Source organism: Xenopus laevis, chromosome 7S, assembly GCF_017654675.1.
Source record: "Xenopus laevis strain J_2021 chromosome 7S, Xenopus_laevis_v10.1, whole genome shotgun sequence".
In the NCBI taxonomy this organism is placed as follows: domain Eukaryota; kingdom Metazoa; phylum Chordata; class Amphibia; order Anura; family Pipidae; genus Xenopus; species Xenopus laevis.
The window spans coordinates 43,404,149-43,416,520 of record NC_054384.1 but is presented as its reverse complement, the minus strand read 5'-3'; the positions used below and the strand labels follow the sequence as shown (position 1 = coordinate 43,416,520).

Below are 12,372 nucleotides of genomic sequence, written 5' to 3'. Positions count from 1 at the left end.
ATCAGGACTGGGGTAAAGACGGGGTGACAACAATACGTCAATTAACAAAACAGGATACTCGCAAACCACTTACGTATGTACAATTGCAAACCACATTTCCCTCCGTAGTGCATAATGTGTTTGCATTTTTACAAGCTCAGATGTATACTAGCAGGACTATCAGACTTCTAACGGATAAGGATTGGGATAACTCTTTGGATAGGTTTCTTTTACGGGTTAACTCCACCAAGGGAACCATATCGCAGAACTACAAATTTATGCAGGTTAATACTGACTATGACAGCATACCCAAAGGACCTAAACAATGGACTGTGGACATACCTGACCTAAGCATGGAAGTTATTTTTGGGATGTATAAACAACTATGGCGCACCCTACCCTCTAGCATCTATAGGGAAATGTTTTTGAATTTGCTACACAGAACATATCTGACTCCAGAAATACTTTATAAAATGCAGCGAAGGGACAATAGCAATTGCCCGAAATGTGGGCAACCCGGAGCTGACCTTATGCACTGTTTATGGTCTTGTCCATACATACGACGGTTCTGGAATCAGATAAGAGATTATGCAAATAGACACTTAGTGAATTTTGTCCCACTATCAGCAGCTTGGGCACTTTGGGGCATAACCCCCAACACCCATACCAGAATTACAAGGGGTGCAAAAAGACTCTTATTATTCATAACAGCAGTAGCGAAAAAAACTATATTACAGGTTTGGATAACAAACTCCCCCCCCACTGTTAAGCTCTTCCTGGAGAAATTAGTGCGAGTTTTCTACATGGATTGGATAGAAGCATCTCTCAATAAAAATGCAATTGTCCAAAGGTTTTTCGAACTTGGGAAACGTTTATTGACATAGTTCCACAAGCAATAAGGCTTAGACTCCACGAGTGCTTTTTCTGCACGGAATGGTATATCACAAGGACAATACATGGAGACCCTCCAATTAATCTGTGACTAGCAAGGGCTTCCGGCATAGCAGCTTCAGAGACGAGAAAAGACCTATAAAGAGAAAGAGAGAGTAACTGCAATGATCATCATTTTCTTTTCTGTTTATTTATTTATCTGTTTTTTTTTTTCTGGTTTATGATAAGGTTAAATTGCTACCCATATCCACAAGCTTGAGTACAGCAATCTGATTATCTATTTGATACTGCATTGTACACTTCACCATTCCTTTTATAGTTGCATTACTTGTACTGAAAAATCCGACTGTGTGTTGCTTTAGATAATCGAGTTATGTATATTCTATGAATAGAAGGAATACACATATATGTATGTGGATATGACTGATTTGTATTGACCAACTGCTCGAATAAAAAATGTTTCTTTAAAAAAAATAAATAAATAATTTAATGAATAAATTGGCCATTCTATAACATACTAAAAGTTAACTTAAAGGTGAACCACCCCTTTAAGACTATACATAAAATAATAACAGGAGTTTTACATTCTAACCATATTTACATGGGCCATAGTTTCTGGTTTCTGATTAAATGGGATGGACTTCTCAATGGGATGAAGAGAATATGTCCCAAAATTGCCTCAAGGCTCTTCAGAATCAAGTGGTTTGTTATTTGGTGTCTTTGTTAGTCAGTCAGTGATGCATCAAATCCAGGATTTACTTTGTGATTGAGCCAATTTAGATGCTGCAAAAAATAGGTGCATGTAAGGAGACCACAAGACGATATCCTTGCATACATCCTCCCTGTGCACTGACTCTGCTGGCATGGATGCAAACTCAGATTTGCCGTTTGTCATTGTGGAGAGAGAAATTAGTATAGAGAAGTTTTTATTGTACTTTTGTGAATAGTCTTTAAATGTGTTCAGTTTTGCACTTTGCAGTTTACTATTCTCTGTAGACATAGCATTTTAGAGTTTAGCACCAATACATTTTTAATGTAGAGTTAAGTGTGAAATAATAGTTTTTGTTTTGTTAATATTTTGTGTAAAAATCTGATACGATAACCAAAAACACAGAGAACTACAAAAAAACTCAGGCCGAACCAGGCATATTATGTCACCATTAATATTTTTCTTCCTTTACAGAGATTACCAGCTAAATGAATAAATATGAGTCACCTCAGGTCAGTTGCTGCTAAATTAAAACCATACTGTACTGGTTTGCTGGTGAAACATAGCTCCATCCCCAGGACATTGCCCCCAAGATGTTGTGTGTATTCATCAGGAGCCAAAGAACCTTTCTTAAGTGGAACCAATTCCAGTTATGTGGAAGAAATGTATTATGCATGGCTGGAGAATCCAAATAGCGTCCACAAGGTAAATAGACCGCAAATATTTTCTTTAATATGAAAAGAAACTGTTTCTTTCTGAACACATAATAGACTTCCAGAGCAATTTTAAACATTGTATCTTAGACTGTAAGTAAGATGTAAAATCAGCATTGTGTGCATAACTGTTTAAGTAACCTGATTGGTGCATACACAGGCAACGCTAACATTTTCAGTATGAAAGGTAAAAATAATTGGATTTACATTGTAATGATCCAGGTGAAAAGTACCTCAACTTAGTGTATTCTTCAACTTCCAACCGGTTCTGTGTCTTCCCTATACACATGAATTCAGGGTTTACCACTGTAAATATATTGATTTAAAGGGCCTTGTCAGTTACCCAATGAAGGTATGCTTAACAATAATGTCAGTTAGTCATAAGTGTCCTCCTCTGGGCAAGTATTTTCAGTACCTGGCACCCTTCCCAGCACATATATTGGAGAAAGCTATGGCAGATGTTTGTGTGAGTTGTAGCCTTTCACCAGCCTCTTCAGCTTTTGAGGCTATGGCAAACTGGTGACTGGGGCAACTAAAAACCAAAGAATTGAATGCATCTGTGATTGCACCCTACCTGTACAGCCCTACTTCAATGCAGCTGTGTCAGGTCCACATTTACTCCCACATTGGGAAAACATTTGGATTGACAGCTCCCAATCTGCAAATGTAGTTTCCATTTACTTTAACCCTCCCCAGGGGAATAAAATACTGAAAAACAGATTTTTCCTTTTCTATTGTCATAGGACCACCCACCACAAGATATTGCGACAGATGCTGCCCCTGGGTCACCAGTTGGACAGCATTTAATTAACTAATAGTTGTCAGCTGGAATCACAAGCACTTATACAGTAGTGACTGAGATTTAGGCATACCGAATCTCAGGCAAATGCACAACCCCAAATTTGTCAGTTTACAACAGTCCCTTGGACATTTGCCATAATATTCAGGTTGCTACGCTGGGTTTGGCACTGCAAACCTATGATATTATTGGCTCCACAAGGAAATTATACAGCAAGAGCCATTGACTACTGTAATTTCAAATACTTTTTATACAGTAAGAAGTAGTGGGTACTACTGGCAGATTACATACAGTAATGGTCAGTGTGTACTTGCACATCAGGTATAGTATACCGGGGCAGATTTATCCAGGGTCGAATAGTAAATTCAAATTTTTCAAGTTTGAATGTAAATTTGAATGTGAGATTTATCACACATAATTCGAATATTCGCCACATAAAACCTGCCGAGTTCATATACAAGTCAATGACAGAGGTCCGTTGAGCCATTTGGAGATATTAATAGCCTTCCTGACATTCATTTTTTTTTTCTGAGAAAAACTTCATTCGAATAGGATACGATTCAAATTTTTAGGTCGGAACCATTTGATCAAATTTTAGCCATTCTAATTTTTTCTTAAACAAACTCCCAGTCGAATTGTGAGTATATTCCAATTTAAAAAAATTCCCATGAATTCAAAATTCAATTTGATAAATGGGCTTCTAAGTGCAGTGGATACCACAAGCACATTTGACTAAAAGAGGCAGAGTGTATGGCATCCAGGTGCACTTAGAAGCAGCTGCAATGGCACTCCAAGCACATTATGTACAGTAAATAGAGTAGGTACTGTCTCATGTTCATTAATCACAGTGGGAACGGCACCCCAAGGACATTATACACTGTGGATACACTGTGGATACTGACAACATAAGCACATCATACAGTAAGAAGCACTGGAAATGGAACCTCAAGAACATTATATAGTGAGAGGCAGGCCCACACTCATGTAAACGATAGTTGTACATAACATGTAGTCATGCTTGCTTTTGCACAATGCTTGCACTGTTGTCCATGTCTATTTAAAGGGATACTGTCCTGATAACTTAAAATCAATGTTTTTGAGATAAAGTCCATACTACCCACATCCCAACAACTGCAGCCAACAAAACAGACTTTAGTGAATTTTAATAATAACCTCTGATAAACTGTAACTTGTCCATTGTGCTGAGGCAAGGTTAAAGGGATTTGTCATGATTCGTATGGTATAATTGTTATCACTAAATTACACTGTGTACATTGAACATAATTTATTCTACCATTTAAAATTTTATTCAATAAATGCATTTTTTGTTGTAATATTGTTGTGTAGGCAGCCATCTCTGCTCTTTATGCTTGGTCATGTGCTTTCAGAAAAAAACAGCACTTAACATTTTTTAGCCTTTTCAGATAGGCTATTGACACTCCTGCTCATATATAACTGAAGGAGTTGCGACTTGGGTTATCTGAACTTTGGTTTTTATTATTGAGTTTCTATTTTTACTATAGAAGTGCCCCACTCCCCAGCTGCATGGGCCCCCCCAGCTGGAAAATCCCAAGAGCACCATCTGTTTTGGGTGGGTCCGGGCCAGTGGGGCCCACGAGGGCTGGAGGGCCCAGTCTGACGCTGTAGTCCTCCAATTTGCAGTGCACCAGTAAAGAGGTACTGAAGTTTATCAGCACATAAGTCACATGACTGGGGGCACATAGGAAAATGAAAAAATATCTAGCCACATGTTAGATTTTAAAATTAGTTTGCTCCTTTGAAAAACTGGTTTCAATGCAGGATTCTGCTGGAGGAGTGTTATCAACTGATGCATTTTGTAAAAAAACATGCTTTACGATGGTAGAATCCATTTAATTAGATAAGACTCTGTTTACATCAACGGTTGAGGATGGTACTGACATCAGTTTGCAGGGCAGAATGCAAGGACTGAATGCAACCTGGGAATGAAGTGCGATGGCTTAACCGATGTCTCAATTTTAAAGGTAGATATATAAAAAAAGATTTCTTTATAAAATGGATTTCAGTACAGAATTATGTGCACTTTTAAATTACATATTTTGAAAACCACATATTTACCCAAGACAATATCTGTTTAAAGCAGCATGCAGTAAGTTTCTTTTAAAACATTCTCCCCATGGGCTCAACCTGTTTCAGTAGCCATGTTGTTGATATCCACATGATTCCCTTATGAAAAGGCACAGAATGACATTAGCAGGCAAGGACATAAAAATCATCAATAATAACATTCAAGTTGAATGCTTCAGTTTGGAGTTTGTCTGCCCATACTGACCAGTATAATGTGATGCATTTGTTAAACCTGATTAGTAATTTGCAAGTAATTAGTAATGTATTTCTCTACTTATAAAAATCCATATTGCAGGCATTATCTTTATATAAATATAAGTATGGGACCTATTATTCAGAATTCTTGCAACCTTGTGTTTTCCGAATAATAGGTATTTCCGCAAGGAAAGGAATGGCTCGCCATACCTTCAATAGAAAGAAAAAAACTAATTTGAAAAATTAAACCCAACAGGATTGTTTGCATCCAATAAGGTTGAATTAAATCTTAGATGGGATGCAGTACAAGGTACTGTTTTATTATTAAAGAGAAATTTGTAAATATTAGAATTATTAAAATTCTGAGCTTTCTGGATAATGGATTCCTTATAACGGATGACATACTATACCTGTAAATGCATTTGTGTAATTTCTGCTTAGACTTCTAAATTTCATCCTTTCTCTGTGCATTTATACATGTGTTTAATTAGGAGCTCACATTTTCATTGCATTTTCAATCAACTCCAGTAGAGACTCAGCATCAGTCTGTCTGAAGTGCATCGCTACTAACAAGTCCATTCAGTTTTAGTCTGTAGGACAAAAGCTATATGAATAAAGGTACTGGCACATGGGGACATTGCCAAAAATGATTTTTAGTAGTTCAAACACACCATACCAAATGTCCAGTATAAGTCTACATGTCATCTAAATGACAGGCAATCAAAGACAAGATCTGATCTTGATATGGTATAGTGCTCTCTTGTTATTCAGAAACTGAGATTCCAATGGACTCTTCTGAGCTGAATGTTGTTTTGCTCTGTGGGCATATATTTGTGCTTTGTATCCATATACTTCCACTGAAGCTTTCTAAAATGTAGTCAAGCCTGGCAGCAAAATTCTCCATTACTCATCCATTAACTTAGAAATGATTTCTATGAATAAAGGTGCTCTACTATAAGGTTTGCTCGGTCAGAATTGAGTCTAACTCATTACTGTTTAGATGCACCCATCAGCTGGGTTTGTTTTCAGTTATCTACCCTACATATCTAATACAAGTCCACCATGTCTATTGAGTACATCATTTAAAAACAAGTGGTTGTTACAATGATTTCTAGGAATCCAGTCATATTTTCTTAAAAAAATCAAGCAGCTTTGACAGAACTGCTTTTTGGTTACTTATACTGGATATTAAGTATGGACAGTTAAAATCAAGGAGAGCCCTATGGTTTCCTTTGGATTATATGTTGATCCTTGTGTCATGGTGAATGTCTGACTTGAAAAAAACAGTCACCCAAGGCTCATTTTAACATTCCTAGCATCTCATTCCACCCTGAAATTAATGGTTAGTAATTGATGTGAAATTTCATTGACATAGCTGCTTGTTAACTTGTTGTTGCTTGTTAGCTGCAGTCAGATGTGACTCGGCAAAGTTTATTTTCTTAAAGGATAACAATTGTGTTTCATTAATGTGAGATGGTCACTTGAATAGCTGATTCATTGCTGGAAGTTATGCTTTATTCACCAGAAATCAAAATGACTTCTGATTGCATCTGGCTTTATCTGTAACATCTGTTAATAATGTGTTTATTTTATTATCAAGAATGCCATTAAACCTCTTTCTATAAAGTTTTATAACTACCCTAAGAGTTAACATTCAAAACCAAATAGTGATTATTTTATGTACTTTTGGACAGTGGCGATCCTAGAGGGGGGCGGGCCCTGGTGCGTGACGCGCAGCCGGGCCCCGCCCCCTCTGTACGGCTGCATATGCCGGCATTCTCAGTGGCGAACGGACTGCCGGGGGGCCCTGAGGGGGTGCGGGCCCTGGCCCGCTCGCACCCCCTGCTCCCCCAGTAGTTCCGCTACTGCTTCTGGAGAGAGTTTTGTAAAAAATTAAATGGGTGGTTTATCTTTAAGTTAACTTTTAGAATGTTATAGAATGGACAGTTCTAAGCAACATTTCAGTTGCCTTCATTATTTTTTTTAATAGTTTTTTAATTATTTGCCCTCTTCTGACTCTTTCCTACTTTTAAATGGAATGGGGACCCCATCTAAAACAAATGTTCTGTAAGGTTACAAATGCATTTCTATTGCTACTTTATATTACTCATATTTCTATTCATGCCCTCTTCTATTCATATTCCAGTCTCTTATTCAAATCAATGCATGGTTGCTAGGGAAATTCGGGGCCTAGCAACTGGATTGTGGAGACTGGAGAGCTTCTGGATAACAAGCTAAATAACTGAAAAAAACAGAAATAGTAAAAAATGAAAACCAATTGCAAATCACTCTCTGCATCATACAAACGTTAAAGGGGTGGTTCACCTTCAAACAACTAGTTGTTTTCAGATAGATCACCAGAAATAATGACTTTTTCCAATTACTTTCTATTTTATATATTTGACCACTTTTCTAATATTGAAGTCAAGTATCTTTTTTCACCTTCTGAATCAGCCCTGGGAGGGGGGGTCGCCGACCCTGTAAACTGTTTAAATGGATACATTTAGTTGATACATTTTTTATTTTTGTCCCTGCTGAGCAGAGTCTGTGGGTTTCATTACAGGCAGCTGTTAGAATTGATAATAGTTGCTAATACTCCAGAGATGCTGCTGAGAAATGTATCAACTAAATGTTGCAAAATTGTAACAGTTCAGAGTCTGCACCTGAATTACTGAGCTGCCAGACTCAAACACCAGAGACAGGGACATTCAACTTTAAACTTATATTTTGGAAAAACAGTAAAAAGTAGACTCACTTTTTCCAATAAACCCTGTCTCCAGGATTTCTTTAATGATGTCCTGGCTCAAACAGCAGATCTAAAATGTGTCACGGCAGCTGCCTATCTTTCCACCATGGATGTCCCTCTAGCGAAAAGAACTTAGATTTGTATTGAGAACTGTCATATTTTATGGAGGAATTTTGGAATTGAAAGATCTATGGAAAGAAATGCAAAACACAAAAATGTATGAATACACAACAACTGATAAGAAGCTTTACATCCAAAGCTTTCCTTTTACAGAAAGGAGTTATCATATCTAGCTAAGCTAAGAAACTAGAGGCACTGCTGCCAATTCTGTTGATGGACCCAAAAGAGATCTGCTTTATGCTTCAGTTGTTGGATCCTTTATTAACTGTTTGCCACCCCTTCTGCTTATTGGTAGAGCCCCAGTGTTCCAGAAGGTAGATGCTTGCCTACCCACCTACGAAACCCAGTATGCCTTGTATGTGAATGTTAGCAGATCCCTCTTCCAGCCTCTGCAACACTCTTACAATCAGATTACTGTGCTTGCTCTGGAGAAAGGTCACTGCTGGCATCATTTATAAAATGTATTAAGTTGGATTATGTCTTGTGTATAGTAGAATCAGAAGAAAAGATCTACATTTTCAGCAAAGACTGGCAGCATAGTTTTATATTCTGAACTATGTCTGTGTAAGAAAATAATTTATATCACTTTTTTTTCTACCCTTTAGTATCTAAGGAATGACAGATGATTAGTGTGAAGAGAGTTCTGTTATATATGCATGTATTAGCTTTTCTTTAAATAAAATAAAAGATAGTACATCAGCATGTAAATTGCCCCCTTAAAACTACTGCAGATTAGTGTACCTAACTGCTTTTCCAGCTGCCATCAAGATGTATTTTGAAGGGTATGGTCCAAACTCCTGGAAGTAGTAGAAAATAACTAAAACATTATTACTTTCCTGTGTCATTTATGGATGAAGTATTCAATCAGTGCAACAAATCAATATCTTGAAACACATCAGTCTTTAAACAAATTGTTACCCTTCCTACCAGCGACAGTTCAGTAGATGGACCCTGTATTTGTCATAGTGTTATGTTATCAGTTTAGAAGATTCTCTTTAACAAGCATGAATAGTGTGCTGTATGGTGTGAATACAGCTGGTTTACCTGTAAAGGAACATAGAAGCTCGGTGTCAAGACTACTTTAGTTAGAGGAGTTTTAATTTGTGCTATTACTGTAATGTTTGGATTCAGATAAATTCAGGTATGGGATCCATTAACCGGAAACCCGCTATCTAGAAAGTGCCGAATTATGGAAAGGCCATCACACATAGGGGTAAATGTATCAATGAGTGAAATTCCGCAGCTCTCAATTCATTTCTATGAAAGGCGTATTTATCAATAGGTGAAAGTGAAAGTTCACCCTTTGATAAATACGCCTATAAAAATCCCATAGAAATGAATGGAGAGTGGTGGAATTTCACTCTAGTGGCGGAACTTCACTATTAACTTCACTCTTTGATAAATATACCCCATAGAGTCTATTTTATCAAGAAAATCCAAATGATTAAAAATGATTTCCTTTTTCTCTGCAGTAATAAAACAGTAGCTTGTACTTTACCTCAAATAAAATATAACTAATCCTTATTGGAAGCAAAACCAGCCTTTTGGTTTTTTTTATTGTTTACATCATTTTCTAATAGACTTATGGTATGGTGATCCAAATTACAGAAAGATCTGTTATCTGGAAAATCCCTTGTCCAGGGTATTCTGGATCACAGCTACCATAGCTGTACAATTGAATTAGAATGATATAAGATAACCACCAAGGAGTTTCATGAACATATAAAGATATATCTTCACTCTTCTTTACTTTTTGTAAGTCAGATGTCAAAGCAAAGTATAATAAACCAATATAAATAAAACCTCCAAAAAAAGCTATTAGGCAAGTTCATTTTTATAATTTGACATTTGAAAACTGTGTATTATTTTAAGCAATTTATTATGAATAAACACTACGTACGGGAACATATTCAGAAATGGAACTTGGATTTAGGCTTGACATCTGACAATAACATCACTCCTCTGTAGCTTGAGGATAACAGAGTTGTAATGTTATTTAAATCCCAAACCGAACAGCTTTATATAAAATACAGTTAAAAAATATGCTTGTATACCTCTAGCCGCTTTTTGCTAGTTAAATGCTTGTATTTACAGTTAAACCATACAGGCAGTTTTGGTTGAAAAATTAAAAAAGTTGCCAGGTATATTTATTTTTTTAAAGGTATCTTGCTGTTTGGTCATGTTAAAAAGTATTGGCACCTTTGCACTTTTTTTAAATAACGCAGGATATCTGTCATAAAATTGTTGAAATTAACAATGCTGGCATATTAACATATGACAAAAATAATTTATTATATCTTAAGCCATACAGAAATCTTAAAATGGAACTTGCAAAAAATAAATAAAATTGGCTTTCAATCATGTGATTCTTCTTTAATTTGTAAACTCACCTGTGATGAGTTCAAAGAAGCATACATTCGACCAGTTTGTGTTGTGTGTGTACTAAACTGGAGAAAGACAGAGAACTGTCTGAGGAGTCCTGTGTCCACTGTACAGAATATCTGCATAGGTGAGACAGAAAATTACAAAAACAGGCAATCTCAAGGCTGTGTCCATCATATACAGTGCTTTCAAGAAGTTTGTGGCCAGAGGCAATGTAGTCAATCTCCCTGAACTTGGGTACAAGAGAAAAATTAATCAAAGAGAATGATTGTTCCATTTGGACCTTCCTGGTCCTTTATTAAGCTGACAAAGTATCATTAAAAACACTTGCAGCTTCCATATATATCCACATAGCACATTAACCCCTAGTGGTACATATACAATTATATAAGAAATATTAAAAATATATATTGCAGAGTTCCACCAATAGTCATGCATGTACAGATGTAGCCTTGCCCAAAACCAACATGTTTATAATATCATATAGTATCCAACTTGGTATTGTATATGCATATTACAGGTTTTTTTTTAAAAAAAAACATAGTTTTACCAATAATACATCCATTCTAACTATTTGCAGTAAAAAAAAACCTACTTGACTTTACTGCTCCACTTGCACATGCAGACTCTTTGATGAACACTAAAACCTAAGGATAAAAAATAAAATTATTAAAACAGCTAAGCCATATCACTAATTCATATTCTTTATTTAAACCTCCAGACATTAAAGTCCCTTATCTCCTAAGGTCTGAACTCCCTAAAATGACATACAATTGAATTCTGTCTCACATTTCTCCTCAAATTTGTGTTCCCCCATTCTATCTTTTAATTGTCTGGTTGTTTGGCCTATGTTCATAAGCCTGCAGGGGCATTTATAGCATATACAGTAGAACCCCCATTTTACATTTTTCAATGGACCAGAAAAAAATTGTTTATAATCCAGGAAAATGTAAAATCAGGGAAATGTATTATGCATAACATATAGGTGGGACCACAAAACAATAATGTAAAATGAGGGAAAACTTAAAATCAAGGGATGTAAAACTGAGGTTCCACTGTAATACAAATGTTGATAGACAGGTATGGTATCCTTTTATCTTAATTATAGTTCTCCCTGGGTCTACATCGGCCTTAAAAAGTGTATCTCTTAAAGGGGTGGTTCACCTTTAGGGTAACTTTTAGTATGTTACAGAATGGCTCATTCTAAGCAACTTTTCAATTGGTCTTCATTTTTTAATTTTTTTTTATAGTTTTTGAATTATTTGTCTTCTTCTGACTCCAGCTTTCAAATGTAGGGCAATGACCCAATCTGAAAAACAAATGCTCTGTAAGGCTACAAATGTATCATTATTGCTACTTTTCATCTTTCTATTCAGGCCTCTCTTATTCATATTCCAGTCTCTTATTCAAATCACTGCATGGTTGCTAGTGTAATTTGGACCCTAGCAACCAGATTGCATGAATTGCAATCTGGAGGACTCCTGAATAAAAAGCTAATTAACTTAAAAACACCACCAAATAATAAAAAATGAAAACCAATTGCAAATTGTCTGTGAATATCACTCTCTACGAGTCTACATCATTCTTGGGGGCAGATTTATCAAGGGTCGAATAGAGAATTTGAATATTTTTTTGGTCAAAACTCATTAATTTGAATTGGGAATAATCCAAACTCGAGTTGAATTTGAAATTCGAGATTTATCAAACCTTTACTCTGGGAATAATTTGAATT

General features: G+C 36.2%; 1 pseudogene; it reads left to right on the top strand.

The window, feature by feature from the left end:
• The first annotated feature begins 2,070 nt into the window (after positions 1-2,070).
• The window catches only part of LOC108703348, a 143,340-nt pseudogene continuing 133,038 nt past the window's right edge, over positions 2,071-12,372 (top strand).